This window comes from Perognathus longimembris, chromosome 1 (assembly GCF_023159225.1).
Source record: "Perognathus longimembris pacificus isolate PPM17 chromosome 1, ASM2315922v1, whole genome shotgun sequence".
NCBI lineage: Eukaryota > Metazoa > Chordata > Mammalia > Rodentia > Heteromyidae > Perognathus > Perognathus longimembris.
This window is the reverse complement of record NC_063161.1, coordinates 98,846,076-98,863,292: the sequence shown is the minus strand read 5'-3', so window position 1 is coordinate 98,863,292 and position 17,217 is coordinate 98,846,076. Positions and strand designations below refer to the sequence as shown.

General features: G+C 42.0%; 1 protein-coding gene across 6 annotated transcripts in view; it reads right to left on the bottom strand.

Annotated features, from left to right (window-relative positions):
- The window catches only part of Kank1 (KN motif and ankyrin repeat domains 1), a 188,118-nt gene that overhangs the window by 118,356 nt on the left and 52,545 nt on the right, over positions 1-17,217 (bottom strand). The window contains exon 2 of one of the 6 annotated variants that reach the window (XM_048333023.1): positions 14,709-14,902. The exons of 2 other annotated variants lie outside the window; for them this stretch is intronic. The gene's annotated coding sequence lies outside the window, so the exon portion shown is untranslated. Of the gene's footprint in view, positions 1-14,708; positions 14,965-17,217 lie in introns of those variants that run through there. 3 more of the 6 variants (XM_048333056.1, XM_048333063.1, XM_048333051.1) reach the window with 3 other exon arrangements.

Genomic DNA, 17,217 nt, shown 5'->3' with positions numbered 1-17,217 from the left:
AAAGGGAACCAAGGGCATTGCAAACACCAGTCTCTCTTTTAGGTAAAAGCTAATTGCCTGTGTTCCTAGTGTTTCTAGCAACCCATTGTCATTTCCCAGAAAAATAGTTGTTGGTCCCCCACAGCCTTTCACCTTTAGTTGTGCTACTATTCTCCTACTCTAAATGTCTGCTAAGACAGACACAAGTCAGCTCATGCATACCATTCCCTCTTCACATTTGGCTGTCATTGTTGGGAGGAAAACTGTCTTCTCTATCAAAGTGTGTGGCTTAAAAGTCCCTGCTTTGGCCGACTGGCTTGGCTCTGGTTAAGGAAAAGTGGAACTGCTTAGGAAAAGGAAGGGTTTTTGAAATGTAAGATTTTATATTAAACTGGTTTCTTTTTGAGATGGAATTAAGACACACTGCAGACAGTTCAAAACATAGCAGAGGGTGGGGACATTATTTTGAGATTACTTCTGCACTGTTAATCATATTTCAAAGTCACCCTCCTGTAAATGCATTTTATCCTATTCACACTGGCCAGTCATGAACAGATTGTGAATCTGAGCTCAGCCAATCTGGGCAGAGGGGTGGGGCCTGCTGCATTAAGGATAAATAGAGGAGCAACCTGCCTGCTCTGTGCTTGCTTGCCAGATTTTTGGCTGGTGGCACACCCTTCGGAAAAGTAAATTTTACCTTGCTGAGACAATTCTTTATTTTCATGTCTATGATTGTGATTCCAATAGTCCTTAGAGAGCATATTTATTACATTTGATCTTCAGATCTCTCTGGGCAACCCCAGTTTGATGGTACATAAACTAAGAATCCTATCTCTAAGGTGGCTGTAAGAATAAGAACAGCAAGATCTGTGCCTCTGAGAATACATGGCAGAAACACCACCATTAGTCATTTCCCTCCCATTTACAGACTACCAAATCTAGGGTGCTCCAGATGAGAACTTCCAGACTCAGCTTTCTCCCAGATAAGAAAGGCCATGAGACTCTTATTTCCAATAAACCACCAGAAAACTAGAAGTGGCACTGTGACTCATAGTGGTAGAGCACTAGTGTTGAGCCCAAGAGCTCAGGGAGAGTGCCCAGGCCCTGAGTTCAAGCCCCACTACTGACCAGAAAAGCAAACAAACAAACCCAGCTTTCTTTTGTATCCATACCCTCATTATGGTGATCAAATATCAACTGTTCTTTCCACTGGCATTCAGACCTTCTGAGATCTAGCATTACTCAGTTCTGTCAGTTTCCAAGAGGCACCTTTTGCTCTAGTCTGATTAGCCTTTGAATATATACTCTTCTGCCTAAGGTAGGCATGGTATCAGGACATAGGGCTTTCTTGTCCTCTGGAGCCCTAGCTTGTATCTGTGGCTCCAGCAATGCCAAGCTCCCACACAATGTACCCCTCACTAATGCCCTCTAACACTATTGCCTGAGTATTTGAAGTAAACTTTTCACTGCAGTGTGCATAGAATAAGATTTTACAAGCCAATTCTTTTTTGGATCAGCTGTACCAATACCAACCCCAGTACTAGGGTTTAAATGCAAGGACTATGTTTGTTTGCATAGCTCAAGTTATACTCATGCCTCCTGTCCAGCATTTTGCTGGTTATTTTGTTTGGTTTTGTTTTTGTTGCCAGTCCTGGGGCTTGAACTCAGGGCCTGAGCACTGTCCCTGGCTTCTTTTTGCTACAGGCTAGCACTCTGCCACTTGAGCCACAGCGCCACTTCTAGCTTTTTCTATATATGCAGTGCTGAGGAATCAAACCCAGGGCTTCATGTATAGGAGGCGAGCACTTTACCACTAGGCCATATTCCCAGCCCCTTGCTGGTTATTTTGGAGATGGGATCTCATGGTCTTTTTAGCTTGGGCTGGCTTCTAACCATTATCCTCCTGAATAGCTTGGATTATAGGCATGAGGCACCAGCCTTCAGCTTCTACCAGTTTTCTTTTTTGCAGCTGACAGGCCTTTGTACCTTGAGGTAAGATTTCTTTACTAGAAAATATACCTAAGAAATGGCACACAATTGAGGAGATAGATTTAATATGATTTAAACATGATATAACATATATCTATCTTGAAACAGCATATTATCTCACTCTGCTGACATGTACAACTTTATGTGTGAGTACAAATAGAAATATTACATTATTGGCAGTATTGGGGTTTGAACTGAAGGCCTCAAGTTTGCTCAGCAAGCACTCTACTTCTGGAGCCACACCCTCAGCCTTTTGTATGCTTTAGTTTCTTTTTCAGGTAGAGTCCTATGCTTGAATAATCATCCTTCTTCTGCTGCTTCCCACGTAGTTGGAATTCCAGCCATGTACCACCATGTCCAGCTTGTTTTTAGATATAGAGTCTCCCTGTTTTTCTAGGTTGGCCTTGAACCATGATTCGCCCATCACTGTCTTCTATATAACTGGGATTGCACATATGAGCCTTCATGCTTGGTCCTTTATTGTCCTACTAGAGTAGGGAGACTACGATTTGTAATGTTCCAATATAATGGAGGACATTTTTAACTTGGTGCCCCAATAAGGGGGAGAAACCTGCATTTTAATTGGGGACATTTAACAACAAAGAACAAAACCAATTCAAAGCTATTAGACTTAGAGAAGATCATTATCACAAATAGTCAGAGGTAAATACTTGATCTAGCAGAACAGCACATGAACTTTGTCATCCATGCTGCTCAGCAGGGGGTCCCAACTCATTTACTTCTACAACAGAAACATCAGTGCCTCACTGGTCTATTTCAAAACAATGAAAGACAATTCAGGGAACCCTGTGAGTTAAATAATCACCATAAAAACAAAAAAACAACGAACCCCGCTATTTGCTAAGCAATAGGTGCTTTATTCTTCCAATGTTATGTCAAGTCGATCAGGCAGGTACCATCATTCCAGGAATAAGTATCCATAGATAGTAACATGATAATTCGATTTTTATTTTACAAATAAGCAAGGTAATAATCCAAAAGACTACCCCCAACTGTGTAGTCACGATACAGCTGTGTAGACTTAATCCAGAGAACAGTTTACTGCTATTTCTCCACCCACAGTATGCATGAGCTGCTAACTGCAACAGCCACTCTTTTAAATGTCTCCATTGCTTCTTAAAAGAACACAAAGGTGCAATGCCTTTGTGCATCTGATCATAGAAAATAATATTTATCAAAATGAACTCCAGGAAATGGACACAAAAGGGTTGTTTTGTTTTGCTTTGCTGTTTTTGTTTGCTTTTTGTCTTGTTTATTTATCCATCTTTGGGAGGGTAAGGATAGGGGACATAGAAATGGAAGGACAAAGGGTAAACAAGTGAACCAGTGATCCTCAATAGATGCTATTTGAAAATGAACTATACAACTTGTAGGTGGGGACAGGAGGGAAAAATTGGGAGAGAATAAAGGAAGGGGTGACATTGTCTAACAAGAAAAGTACTCTTTACCTGACGTATGTAACTATAACCTGTCTGCATCAGAATAATAACAAAACAACAATAATAATGAATAACAATAATAAAAATTGAAAAAATTTCTCTATTGCACCCTCCCCTTTCCCCTATAACATATCCTTACTAGTAGTATTATTCTGATAAGATAAAATAGTTTTGTTGAGAAGCCAAGGCTACTTAACAGTCATTTCAAGCTTAACCCAATGACAGTTGCTTTCCTTTCTTCTAAACACCCTTAAAGCCACTTCAGCTACTTGTACCTTAGAGATGTTCATAGTAACAGCACACACCCGAGCCCATGCTTTTGTCAAAGGCAAAGCACACTCTGTTTTATAAATATTTTATGTATGTGCACCTGTGCTGAAATTCCAGATGAAGAGGCATGCACAGAACCTCTGTAATATGCTGTTGCCCAAAGAGCATACTACTGAAGGGCTCTGCCATCTCCTATCCGGTCTCCTGCATTTCAAGAGACAGGAGGGAGCCCCTAATTAAAACGAGCTTTACCACACAACTCCTTTATCTAGCCTGAAAATTCCAAGAGCAAAGGCCCACAGTGTGTATGAGCCTGGTAGATGGGTTTTTATGAAGGATGATTAATAGCACCAAATTATCCATTGTCAAAAGAGCAAAATGCATACTCTTAGGAATACAGGAAGACTTAGGAATGTGAGGGCGATGGTTTATAGAATAAACAGGTTTCCAAACTGACTTTGGAGAATCGAGAAAAGCACCTCTATTTTGTGTAGATAGCTTCAACCCTAATTCAAATCCAAGTGCCCTGCTGGTTTGGAGCAGGTGCAGCTGCCCCACCGCCCCCCCACTGCCACTAGAGGGGGTGCCTCTGACACCTCACAATGGGGATGTGGCCAGGGGAAAGTGTGGTAGGAAGGAGAACTCAGCATACTGCCTGGCACTTGGATAGTGACTGACATTGCAGCAGAATGCTTTTCTCTCTCAGCTTCCCTCATTCGCGTGAGTGGAAGCACTGGCTTCCTTCTTTCAGGGAGACTATGGTGGGCTTCCCCAAGGAGAAAAGGATCTGAGAACTGAGCAACCTTCCCCCAACTTACGAGAAGAGAAACTTGGAAGAGAGCGAGGTTGGAGCAAGAGCAGCAGAGGGCCAGCCAGGCCTCCTTTCTGGTTGCACCCCATGTGTGCAGGAGCCCTAGGAGAATGGCTAAGGGCCGAGCTTGAACTCCTGCATGAGACAGCATCTCTTCTTCCCTGCCTCAGGGCCCCAGAACAGGCAAAGACCATGTAAGCACTGGATCCGAGAGGCCTTCCTGACATGATGGCATGCAGTAAGGCCTGGCATGTGGGTGCAGCTCTGGAAGGCTGGCGGGGAATGAGGCTCGGTAACAACCAAGGTGAATATTCTGCCACACCAGAGAGGTAGAAGCTTACAATCAAAGGTGTCGATTCTGAAAAATCCAGTGGTCCTTGTTTGGGCTGAGGTTCATCCTTAATTCAAATCCATAATAGAGTGAGCAAATTAATAAGTGAGGAAAGCTAAAATACCTAATATCTTACCCATGTTTCTTAGTTCCATGTTTTGGGCTATCCATCAGGGAGTCAGCCTAGCATGCAGAATAAAGGACACTGAGAGCCAGGTGTTGGTGGCTCACATCTGTAATCCTAGCTACTCAGGAGGCTGAGATCTGAGGATTATGGTTCAAAGCCAGCCCAGGCTGGCAAAGTCCATGAGATTCTTATCTCCAATTAATGACTAGAAAACCAGAAGTAGAGCTGTGGCTCCAAGAGCTGGCCTTGAGCAAAACAGCTCAGGGACAGTGCCCAGGCCCAGAGTTCAAGCCCCACAATCATCAACAACAACAAAAAATACACTGAAATTCCTGCAGCGTCAGCATTGCCCAAGCACTCCCAGTGGTGCTCTGCTGTTTAAACGTCCAGGCTGATGCAGGCATCACTGGAGGCAGCAGGTGCTAATGACGCCTCATGGGGGAGTTGCAATCCATGACTCTGATTCACTGTCTGGCCTGATCTTCTTCAGGTCCAACATCCAGATTCACTTGGAGCCAAAGATGACCACTCCCCCTGAGTGTGGGTTAAATGAATAAACCTGCAGTAAAATGCTAGTGGAATACAAGGAATTTGTTTGGCCATTCCATACAAACTAGACCTTCTTTGGGAATCTTTTTCCTGTACCATAGTGTCAAAGACAGGGTCACTATTCCATACATTCTCTCTCACTCTCTCTCTCTCTCTCTCTCTCTCTCTCTCTCTCTCTCTCTCTCTCTCTCTCCAGCCATAGAGCACAGGAACAAAGATACCTTCACCAGGCTGGGCATGATGCATTTCTGAGGGCTGAGGAGACGTCAGGCAGTCTCTGGATGCAGGTGAATCTGGGACCTGCACAGCAGAGCTGGTCTGCAGGAAGGTGAGGTTGGAGTCAAGAGTCCTTCAACTTCCTTGTGCTCTGTGTGTGTGTGTGTGTGTGTGTGTGTGTGTGTGTGTGTGTGTGTGTGTCCCCTAAGGGCTTGAACTTAGGGCCTGGGTGCTATCCCTGAGCTTTTTTTTTTTTTCCTGCCTAGGCTGGCTTTGAATGGTGATCCTAAATCTCAGCTTCCTGGGTAGCTAAAATTACAGGTATGAGCTACTGGCCCCTGGCTTTGCTTTTCTATTCTTCATTGCACGTTTCCTCTGAGTATCATGGGCTCTTGGGAACATTCCCTGTCCCTGAAAGATCTTCCTTAAGTTGGCTTGTTGTCCTAATTTGTAGCCCAGGGTGGCCTTCAATTTGAGATCCTCCTGTGTCAGACTCCTGAATATAGAGATTACAGGCATGTGCCACCTTGCTTAGCTTTATTTTTGTAACTTCTGATCCCTCTTTCTGCATCTGATAAGGCACAGTAAGGGAACAACATTTATTTAAAAAACAAAACAAAAACTCCCTTACATTTTGAAATAAACATACTCATTGCCTCTCTATTTTCTACTAAAAAGTGAGAAACTCTAAATTATTATGCATGCCTGGTGCTGGTGGCTCATGCCTGTAATCCTACCTACTCAGGAGGCTAAGATCTGAGGATTACAAGTTGAAGCCAGCTCTGTCAAGAAAGTCTATGAGAGTTTTATCTCCAACTAACCACTAAAGACTGGAAGTAGAGCTGTGGCTTAAATGTTACATCATCAACCTTGAGTGAAAAAACTTAAGGACAACACCTAGGTTGTGAGTTCAAGCCCCTGTATACTCTCTCTCTCTTTCTCACACACACACACATACACACACACACGCACACACACACATACCCATTAAACATGGTTATGGAGCTTTACAAAGAACAAAGCCAAAATGCCTTAAATAACTTGTTAAATTCACATGAAAAAAAACCACCAACATAATTTAGTCAGTATCTAACATAAATATCCTAAAAACTTACAAAAGCACAACTTTTCAAATACTCAGTAAATGTACCAAATAATGAACGTTAGTTGTGGCAGGTGGTTTTAAAAGGGAAAAATAAAAGCCTCCAGTGCTTAATTTCCATCATGAACAGTATTAAACAGGATGCACCAGATTTTATGAATGGTATTAAGAAAATTGTTTCTGCCTTTTATGATGATGAAAGGCCCTCTGAGAGATCAGCTTTCTGGTAAAAGCCCCCCAGAGGCAGGGTCTAGGCCTCACACTAGACTTCCAGGGGAGCAGTGACTTGCTTTTCCCAAATTATTGACCGGCTGTCCAACCAGCTGGGCCCTGTGTGTAACAGCGCAGCCTGACAGCAAGACTTTGTATAGCAAATTGGCCGTGTCAGAAAGCCAGGCAGGGCTTCCTATTCTGGCATGTCAAGGACATCCTATTTTCTGAGAATACAGCCCAAGATCTGAAAAAAATTACACCCAACTTATCTTCAGAGATAACTTTTCCTCCCCAAAATACATCCCCACCCACCTGGGGTCATGCTGGATCCAAAGAAACAGTCCATAAATGCTTCAAGCAGCAGTGACTGATGAAGACAAAACCACCACAGAAACAAGACGCTTGCACACAAGCCAGCCCCAACACAAGAACAAAAGTCTCCACAATAATTTCTGTTTTAAAGAAATACCAATCCCATTAGGAGAGTATTTTGAAAATACAGAAAAACTAGAATACAGAAAACAGAATTCACAAGCACAGAAGTCCTACATATCACAACTTTTGGAATCTGTGAGATAAGAAGATAAATGGAAGACTTGAACAATTAAAATAAGTGAGCTACATAGCCAGAAGAGAAAAATACTCAATGTGTTTGAAAGATGACTATCAAACAAAATATTAAACAGCCGGAAACAAGAAATGATTAATCCAGGGTTTCTTTAAACATTCAGAGGCATAAGTGTTTCCTAAGTCTGAGAAGAGAAATGCAAATACAATGAGAAGTTCTGTAATACACAGAGGAGACATCATGGGAGGCCCATTAGGACACAGACAGGAAGCTGGGCTTTGAGAGTTACCTTGAGCCACAAAGGCCTTGGGAGGGGCTCAGGGCCTGGGTCAGGTGGACTGAGGCCTAGAGTTCTGAACAGATTGACTTCCACAGTCTAACAAGAGAGTTCTGAACAGATTGACTCCCACAGTCTAACAAAGAAGATTTGGTCTGGAATGGGCAGCTCTGGGGAGCACTGAAATGGAGCACTGCATTATCAGGCTGGGTCTGCAGGGGCTCACATCCTACCTGAGGGCTGGGGGAGAGGGGAATTAATCCTCTTTTTTCAAAAGAAATCTATTTAGCAGGGATGGAATGTAGTTCAGTGGCAAAGTGCTCACCTGCCTAGCAAATGCAAAGTCCTCGGTTTGGTCCCCAGTTCCAAAATCAAAAAAGATAAAGACAAATAAAATTAAAAAAGTCCATCAACTCGATATCTAGAATAGCTTATAACTTCTAAAATAATTTCACATGTTTATATTAAGGAAATATTTTCCAAGTTCATAGCCTTAGGCACAAACACATTCACTGCTTTATTATAGATGAAAAAATTCAGAACCTTGATTATTTATTATGCAGATATCAAGCATGTTTTAACACAATGAAACACTTTATAAAGGTATATGCGTTAAACTGAGTATAAATTGAAAAGATTAAACAAAATGATGCAAATGATTAGGTAGAAATACATCAGACTTTGAGTTTTTTGCCCTTAGGCTAAAGACAGTCTTGGGAGATAGATTTTTTTTTTTTTTTTTTTTGTGACAGTACTTGGCCTTGAATTTAGGGCCTGGGCACTATCCTTAAGCTTATTGTGCTCAAGGTTAGTAGGCTATTGCTTGAGGTATGGCTCTACCTCTGATTTATTGTGTAATTGGAGGTAACAGTCTCATTGACTTTTCCTTCCTAGGCTGGCTACTAACTGTGATTCTCAGATCTCAGCCTCCTGAGTAGGAAGGATTACAGGCAAGAGCCACCAGTGCCCAACTGGTTTTTAAACCTTTTAAGACTTCAGTATGGTAAGAAGCAAGGTAATTCATGTTAAAATCTTACCATGTTGTTAAGAAAAATGCAAGCTATTCTCACAAAATCACTTTCTACCTCAGTATCAGCAGGTCGCCAATTGTGGTCCAACTGCTTAAATTTGGATTTTTTTCCTTCATTAGAGGGGAATAATGTGAGATAATGGATCGTAGGAGCAAATTAAAAGTCTAAGAGTGGAAAGTGCTTCTCTCGGTCTGTGTTTCTCTGTGTTTCTGTCTCTTTCAGTTGTACCCATGCTGGACAGTTCTGAGGTAGTTTTGTCAAATTAGCTCTTCATTTAATACCACTGCACCCACTACTTAAAAACCTATAAAAATGTCTGCAACCTTATACCCATTAAGAACATACATCAGCTGGGAAAGTGTGAATCTTTACAAGCTCAGGCATCTCTCTAGATGGCTAAAACACTATAATATAACCCTGTACCACACCAAAGGTCCTTGAAGAAGAGATGTCAAGAAATGCTTAAAAAAAAAAAAAAGCAGCTAGGCACAGGTGGCTCATGCCTATAATCCTAGCTACTCAGGAGGCTGAGATCTGAGGATTGTGATTTGAAGCCAGCGTTCACAGGAAACTCCATGAGACTCTTGGCTCCAATTAACCACCAAAAAAGTCTACAATGGAGCTCAAATGGCTCAAGGGGTAGGAGCACCAGCCTTGAGCACAAAAGCTCAGGCAGAGTACCTAGACCCTGAATTCAAGCCCCAAAACTGGCAAACTATGAATGCATAGTAGATTTCATATTGTGGAATGTGTGTTTGTGTATACAATACTTCCAAACTCGGATTATGGCAGACTTTTCCTCTGCGGGGTCCAAGCTCTGCAGAATGGACTTGGAAGAGACAAGTTGTGGGTTTTTTTGGGTTTTTGCCAGTCCTGGGGCTTGAACTCAGGGCCTGAGCACTGTCTCTGGCTTCCTTTTGCTCAAAGCTAGCACTCTACCACTTAAGCCACAGCACCACTTCTGGCTTTTTCTGTTTATGTGGTACTGAGGAATCGAACCCATGGCCTTGTGCATGCTAGGCAAGCACACTACCACTAAGCCACATTCCCAGCCCTGACAAGTTGTGTTTTGCAGAAAAAAAAAATCTTTATAGCTCTCTCTATGTCAGGCTGGAAGGAAACAAAGCATTCTTTCGGCTTGACTTCCCCATTGCACAAAGACCGAGTTCTAAAGATGAAGCTGTCACCACTTAATCCTCAGCAATAACAGGAAAGGTGGATGGACAGGGAGGAGGTTTATAGCAATCAATAGTCTCCAGGTCTCTGCTCTACTATACTTCTGGTCTAACCATACCTCGTAGTCTTGAAAAGGATTATAGGTATGGATTTGCAAAGGGAAAACAGAAAGGCAGACAGATTTGTGCAATGGGGGCCTCCTGCGGCCTCACTTGCCTCTTTCTCAGTGAAGATGTCTCCTCACATTCCTTGCTGCTAAAGCAGCCATGTTTAGGTCAAGTGACTCTGTCTCCCACTTAACACTGCCACTTGAGTGGACTACAGTGGATTTCCCAAGAAAAGCCAACTGCAACTGAGTAAATCAGACTCCCAAGAATTTGGGAAAACAATCATGGAGACTAGGCAGTTAGTGGTGATGGTCCCTATGGGAAAGGGGGTTAGACAGCAGAAGAGGAAAACACAAAGAGCCAAAGCTGGGAGCAAGCTCAAATTCTGAGGCCAAAATTAGAAGTGAGTAGAAAGGGGGATACAGTGTTCCACTGAAACCATTGCTGGTATTAATATGAAGCCAATATTACTTTCCATCCTTCTTTTAACACTGGAACTATGTCTGCATAAAATAATCAGAGTATATCCTCAATATAGACAAGTATAGGTATTTCAGAGCCAGGAGCTGGTGGCTCAACCTGTAATCCTAGATATCCAGTAGGCTGAAATCTGAGAATTGTGGCTCAAAGTCAGCCCGGGCAGGAAAGTCTGAGAGACTCTTATCTCCAAATAACCACCAGAAATCCAGAAGTGGTACTGTGACTCAAAATGGTAGAACAACTCAGATGCCCTCAGTAAATGAGAAGATCAAGAAGATGTGCTATATAACAATGGAGTTCTGTGCTTCCATCAGAAAGAATGACATTGCTCCATTCATAAGGAAATGGAAAGACTTGGGAAAATTATAATAAGCTAAGCAAGCCAGATCCAAAGAAAAGTAGGTTGCATGATTTCCCTCATTTGTAAGAACTAGAATATGTCTATGACATGCTTTTTTTTTTTGTCAGTCACAGGGCTTGAACTCTGGGCCTGGGTGCTGTCCTTGAGCTCTTCAGCTTAAAGCTAGCACTCTACCACTTGAGTCACAGTGCCAGTTCCAATTTTCTGGTGGTTAGTTGGAGATAAGAGTCTCATAGACTTTCCTGCCTGGGCTGGCTTTGAACCACGATCCTGAGATCTCAGCCTCCTGAGTAGCTAGGCATGAACCACCAGTGCCTGGCTTATGGTATTCTTAACAGGGGAATCTCAATTACCCAATTGCTTAGTGCATAGGACCATATATAATGAAGCGCATCAACATGAACTCCAATATATGGAAACAAGAGGTTATTATTATGTCCTGTATGAAGTTTTTTTTTTCATTTCTTAGTCTTCTGTACATTGTGTCTTGTATATAAGATTATTCAATATGTGGAAGGGAAAGGGAATCACAGAAACAGCAGGACAAAAGATGAACCAATGCAACATTGATACTTACTTGACACTATGTTGGATATGAACCTTACAACTTGGGGGAGAGGGGACAGGGAGGGGTAAGTGGGAGATAATGAGGGGTCTGGTAATAATTGAAAACAAATGTACTTACGTGTAACTGTAACCCATATGCTCATATCCTTTTCAATAAAAATAAAATTAAAAAAATGGTAGAACTAGCCTTGAGAAAAGAGCTCAGGAATAGCAACTACACCCTGAATTCAAGCCCCAAAACTGACAAAAAAAAGTCTTTTAGAATATGTTCTCCAAATGTTTTGTTTGAATGGGAATGTATAACCAGTAAAGCTGACAGACTTCTATTTCACATGGCAAGATTTTATTACACTGGAAGGCTAAGGTGAGAGGTTAGGATGCCTGTCAAGAGATGGGTAAAGCCAAAAATCTAGTCCTGCAGTAACTCACAGGCCATGATGTGTTACAGGCAGGAACAGGGAATACCCTGTGATTCTGTTTACTGAGCTCTAATAAATATTTGTTTAGCACCCATGTACCTGGGATAGTGTAGGTATTCTGTATCATTTTCTAGTCACCATGCATCAAACAAATGACTGGATGAACTTTTCTGGGCCAGTGGCTCCTACACATTTTGGACCTGAGGTCAATTTGAGATTGTGATTTCTTGTTCATTTATTCTGCAGAACTGAGGACTGAGCTGGGGGCCTTGCACTTGCCAGGCAAGCACTCTTCCCCTGAGCTAAGTCCCCTAACCCCTCTTTTTTATTTCTTAATGGAACATCTCCCTGAGCATACATACAATTTTGGATTCAATTTCATTGATGCATTCCAAACATAGGCCCAAGAACAAGAAATGATAGGTCCTACCTTTTATTTCAAAATCATACGAAAGCATGGCACTCTTAAACTATATGAGTATTTGCATGGGTTTTTTTAGTGCAACGTACTTAGGACATTTATTCATAGGCTTCTCTTTTCGGTAACATCATCTTATTGGTGGCCATGACAGAAATTGCAGCAGAGACAAAACAACACGGTTTATTCTCAAGTACAGTGCAGGGAACTGATACGGAGTAGCACTCCAGGGACACAACGACATTCAGAGTTCCCAGTGAATGGAATCCTCAACAGTGCAAGACCAGACACAAAGCACAAAGCACAGAAATGCACATAAAGTTGCTGTATTAGGAATGTGGAAAACAATTCATTTCCTGGCCACAGAGACTTTGGTGAGAGTGATATATAAAACCAAATTATTTCCTATTAAGAATGGGTGAGGGGCTGTGGATATGGCCTAGTGGCAAGAGTGCTTGCCTCATATACATGAGGCCCTGGGTTCAATTCCCCAGAACCACATATACTGAAAATGGCCAGAACTGGCACTGTGGCTCAAGTGGCAGAGTACTAGCCTTGAGCAAGAAGAAGCCAGGAACAGTGCTCAGGCCCTGAGTCCAAGCCCCAGGACTGGCCAAAAAAAAAAAAAAAAAAAAAAGAATGGGTGAGTAAAAATAGTCTGACACAATAGTTTATCCATTTGCTTTAACTGGTTTTACAAAAGAGAGCTGCTGGGCTCCCATCTTTTCTCTTAAACAGAAGCACTTGGTAAACAATTAGAAGTCGCCTATAACTAGCAGCACCTAGCAATCAGAGTGATTGGAGACTCAGTGGACCTCAATACCACCACATACAGGATACAACAGCAAGACTTCCCAAAGATGACAAGGGTATGTTCTCGAGAGGAAAATGCTGATTTCTTGTCATTGTTTCATATAAATTCAGGCTATATGCCACATGTTTTCTTGCATTCAACAAATATTTGGTGGATCTCCACTATGAGTCAAGCAGCAAGATAACAAAAACCAAGAAAATCAGACACTCTGTGTGTGTGTGTGTGTGTGTGTGTGTGTGTGTGTGTGTGTGTGTGTACTAGAACTTGAACTCAGGGCCTGAGCACTTGTCCACTGGATTTTTTTGCTCAAGGTTGGCTTTCTACTACTTGAGCCACAGATCCACATCTGACTCTTTACTGGTTAATTGAAAATAAAAGTCCTCACAGTCTTTCCTGTCTGGGCTGGCTTCAAACTGTGATCCTCAGCTATCAGCCTCCTCTGTAGCTAAGATTAATAGACATGAGCCACCAGCTTCCAGTTAGACTGAATTAATTTTTCCTTTTCTTTCTTCCTTTCTTTCTTTTTGTGATTGTCCTAGAGCTCAAACTCATGGCTTAGGTGCTGTCCCTGAGCTATTTTGCTCAAGACTAGTGTTCTGCCACATAAGCCACAACTCTACTCCCAGCTTTGTTTGTTGTTGTTGTTTTGTTTTTCTTGAATTAGTTGGCAATAAGAGACTCATGGACTTTCCTTCCTGGGCTGGCTTCAAACCCTGATCCTCAGATCTCAGCCTCCAGAGTAGCTAGGATTACAGGTATGAGCCACCAGCAGCCAGCTAGACTCAACTTCTTGATGAAACCTACTAGCTCTTTCACCCATTATAAAGATTTAAAAGTTTCATTAGCTGACAATGGCAATGAATAATTACAGTGTTTTGCACATTATAAAGTACTTTCCTATGTATCACTCCATGGACTTCTCGCGGTAACTCTTTTTGAGAAGTGTGATAACTCATTATTGGTCTTCTTGGTAGATTAAGGAAGCAAGGCTCATTGACACTCTGCCCCTGGGAGGGAAAACTCAGAGGTGAGGAAAGAAGGAAAATATCAGCCAACTGGTTCAGGCCAGCTAGTCCTCCCCAGCGGGTGGCCACCACCTAGGGGAGGGTCTTGGGTCCTGCCATAACCCAGGCCAGCCCTCCACAAGCCACCATCCATCTTGTGGCTAGTGTCCAGGGGAGTGTCTGGCTTGTTTCAAACAAACAAATCAAACATCTGACAAACTACCAAAAGGGAGAACAAGGTGGGGAGGGACAGTGCAAAACAGCCGGTCCCTGATGACAATTGGTTTCCCATTCCATTGCTCGCTCTCCGGAGTGGCCTTTACTTTCTCTATACTAAATAAACTCTTGACAACTGTGGGGAAAAAGAAAAAGGAAAAGCAAGGGTAATAGCACCCAGCAGCTGGACTCCTCACTCAGTGAGTAGATAAAGACTCCACACCTCTTCCCCAAGTGGAGCTTACGATCATGAAGATCAAACATGGAAAAACCAGCTTGACCTAGAGCAGCTTTGTGCCTCTTTCCATCCTGCCCAGGTGCAAAGCTCACTCCACCCTTGTAATATACAGATATGCATTTGGCGACTCTCACTCCTTCAGCATTAAGAAGAGTTTACTCCCAGAGAAATGGGTAGACCTGGAAAAAACTTTGTTAAGTAAGTCAGGCTCAGTGAGACCAAAGCATTCATTTTCTCTCTTATATGGAAGTTAGATTTAAGTTGTAAAAATATATGAAAACATATAGAGTCCTATGTATGCATGCATGCACACACACACTCACACACACCACATTGAATAAGATATGGTTTATGCAGGGAAATATTACAATGGTGTAACTTATAGTTTTACAAAATGAGTACCAGGAAGCTTGAAATACATGTTGTAGAGCAGGGGAGGGTGAGACACAGATGAATGGGGAAAAGAAAGGATGGGCAAAAACAGTCATTGGATTCAATATACCTATGTGAAAATGGAGCCAGGTACCTTGAGAGGATGGGTGGGAGAGACGGGGGAGAATGATGGGAGGGGTGTGACCTTGATGCATTATACTCATAAACTGACATGTTGAATAGAACCCCATTAAAGGGGTGTGTGTGTGTGTGTGTGTGTGTGTGTGTGTGTGTGTAAAAGAAATGTAATTGAGTTAGTTTGGAAAAGACAAATTTGTATACAAATTTGTATACAATGATTAGCTTGCTGTGTGACCTCCTCACTATTTCTATTGCACACAGCCTCATAGCCTGTCATGTAACTTTGCAGAGTTTGAAATGGAGAAATCCTAACCATTCATTTGCTAAAACAGTATAACTTACATAGCAGACTGAAGCCTGGTAGTTCTGGATGAAATAAGGCAAAACCTTTTTCTTTGTTTCTGAAGGGATCTTTAGATCCATGTTCAACATTCAATCCCAAATCCCTTTCCTATAATACCTCTGTTTGGGGTAATCTAACAGTTCATACGTTCTATCACTTGAGCATTTGGGCAGTACAGAGCCAAAAAAATAAATAAGGAAGGGGGAAAGAAGGAAGGAAAGAAGAAGAAAAGGAGAAAGGGAGAGAGAAAGAGGGGGAGGGAAGAAGGAGAGGGAGGGACAGAGAGAAAAGGAAAGAGGAAAAGAAGGATGGTGGGAGGGAGGAAAGGAAGCAGAACTAGCTGGCTGAATACCTTCAATCCAGCTATTCTACTTCTTAAGAGTTTTTCCTAAGGAAGTAACTCCACAAGTACATAATGAGACTGTATGTCTGAGATGTTCACTGTAGTGTTGCTTATCATACTAAGTAATTGAAAAATAGCTAAAATGACTATCAGCCAGGGATGATTTCAACAAATAAGAGCACATTCACACACAGGAATGCTACTTAGTCATTAAAAATGATAACAGGGATATTAACAAGAGAAGACATACTGACTCAATCTAGTGAAAAAAGAAATTGCTGGTATTCATTAATAGTATAGAAATAACCTCCCATTTTATGTGTATACACAGGAAAATCTCAACTGAAAAAAACACCCAGGTTCTCCTTACTCTATCCAAACTCTGCCCCTGACCCTATGAATGAATTTGCTCTCCCTCAACAGCCTTTCAAACTGCAGGGCAGTTTCTAGTCCATTTACTTCCCTGCTCTGCCCTCTTAAAAAGTAGGACGTGTTTGAAAACAGGCTTTAGAGACAGCCAAGCCCAGGCAGAGCACAACAGAACAATTGTCTCCCATCTTTGGGGTGCTGCACCATTGGGACAGCTGGGAGAAAAGATGTGCTGTAGGTATGCTTTATACAAGCCATGAATTATTATGCTGCTAGCCATGAGCTCAATGTTATGAGTCAAATGTGTATATATTAAACAAGGTGCCTTTCCACAGAAATGCACATAAAACTAGGTGGAATATTAATTGATTGAAAATATGTTGAGCAGAGGCTCCCTGGTTAGCAGTGGCGTGGTAGTTACTGACTTGGTAAGTACTTGGGGTAACTTGGCAGAATTTGATTCATATTTGCCCGTGTCTACCTGTTCCCTGTTTTTTGCTGTTTTTATTAGCCTGTCATAAAGCAAAAACAAGCTAATGTGTCTTTTTATATGTTCTTAAGGACTTCCATGTGAACTCCAGGAAGTGAAAACATGGTTTTTTAGTTGTTGCTATTGTTGATTGTTGATGGTGGTAGTTTTGTTTTGTTTTCCTTCTTTTTTTTCTTTTAGGGGGGTTAAAGAGGCACATGGCCAGGCACTGAGTGGCTCATGCCTATCATCCTACTTAGGAGACTGAGATCTGAGGATCATGTTTTGAAGTTGGTGAGACTCTGCTCCCCATTTAGCCACCTAAAAATAAATAAATAAAACAGGAAATGGGGGTGTAGTTCAAAGTGATTGAGCACTAGCCTTGAGCAAAAATAGCTCAGGAACAGCACCCAAACCCTGAGTTCAAGCTTTACCACCAACAAAGAAAAAAGAAGGA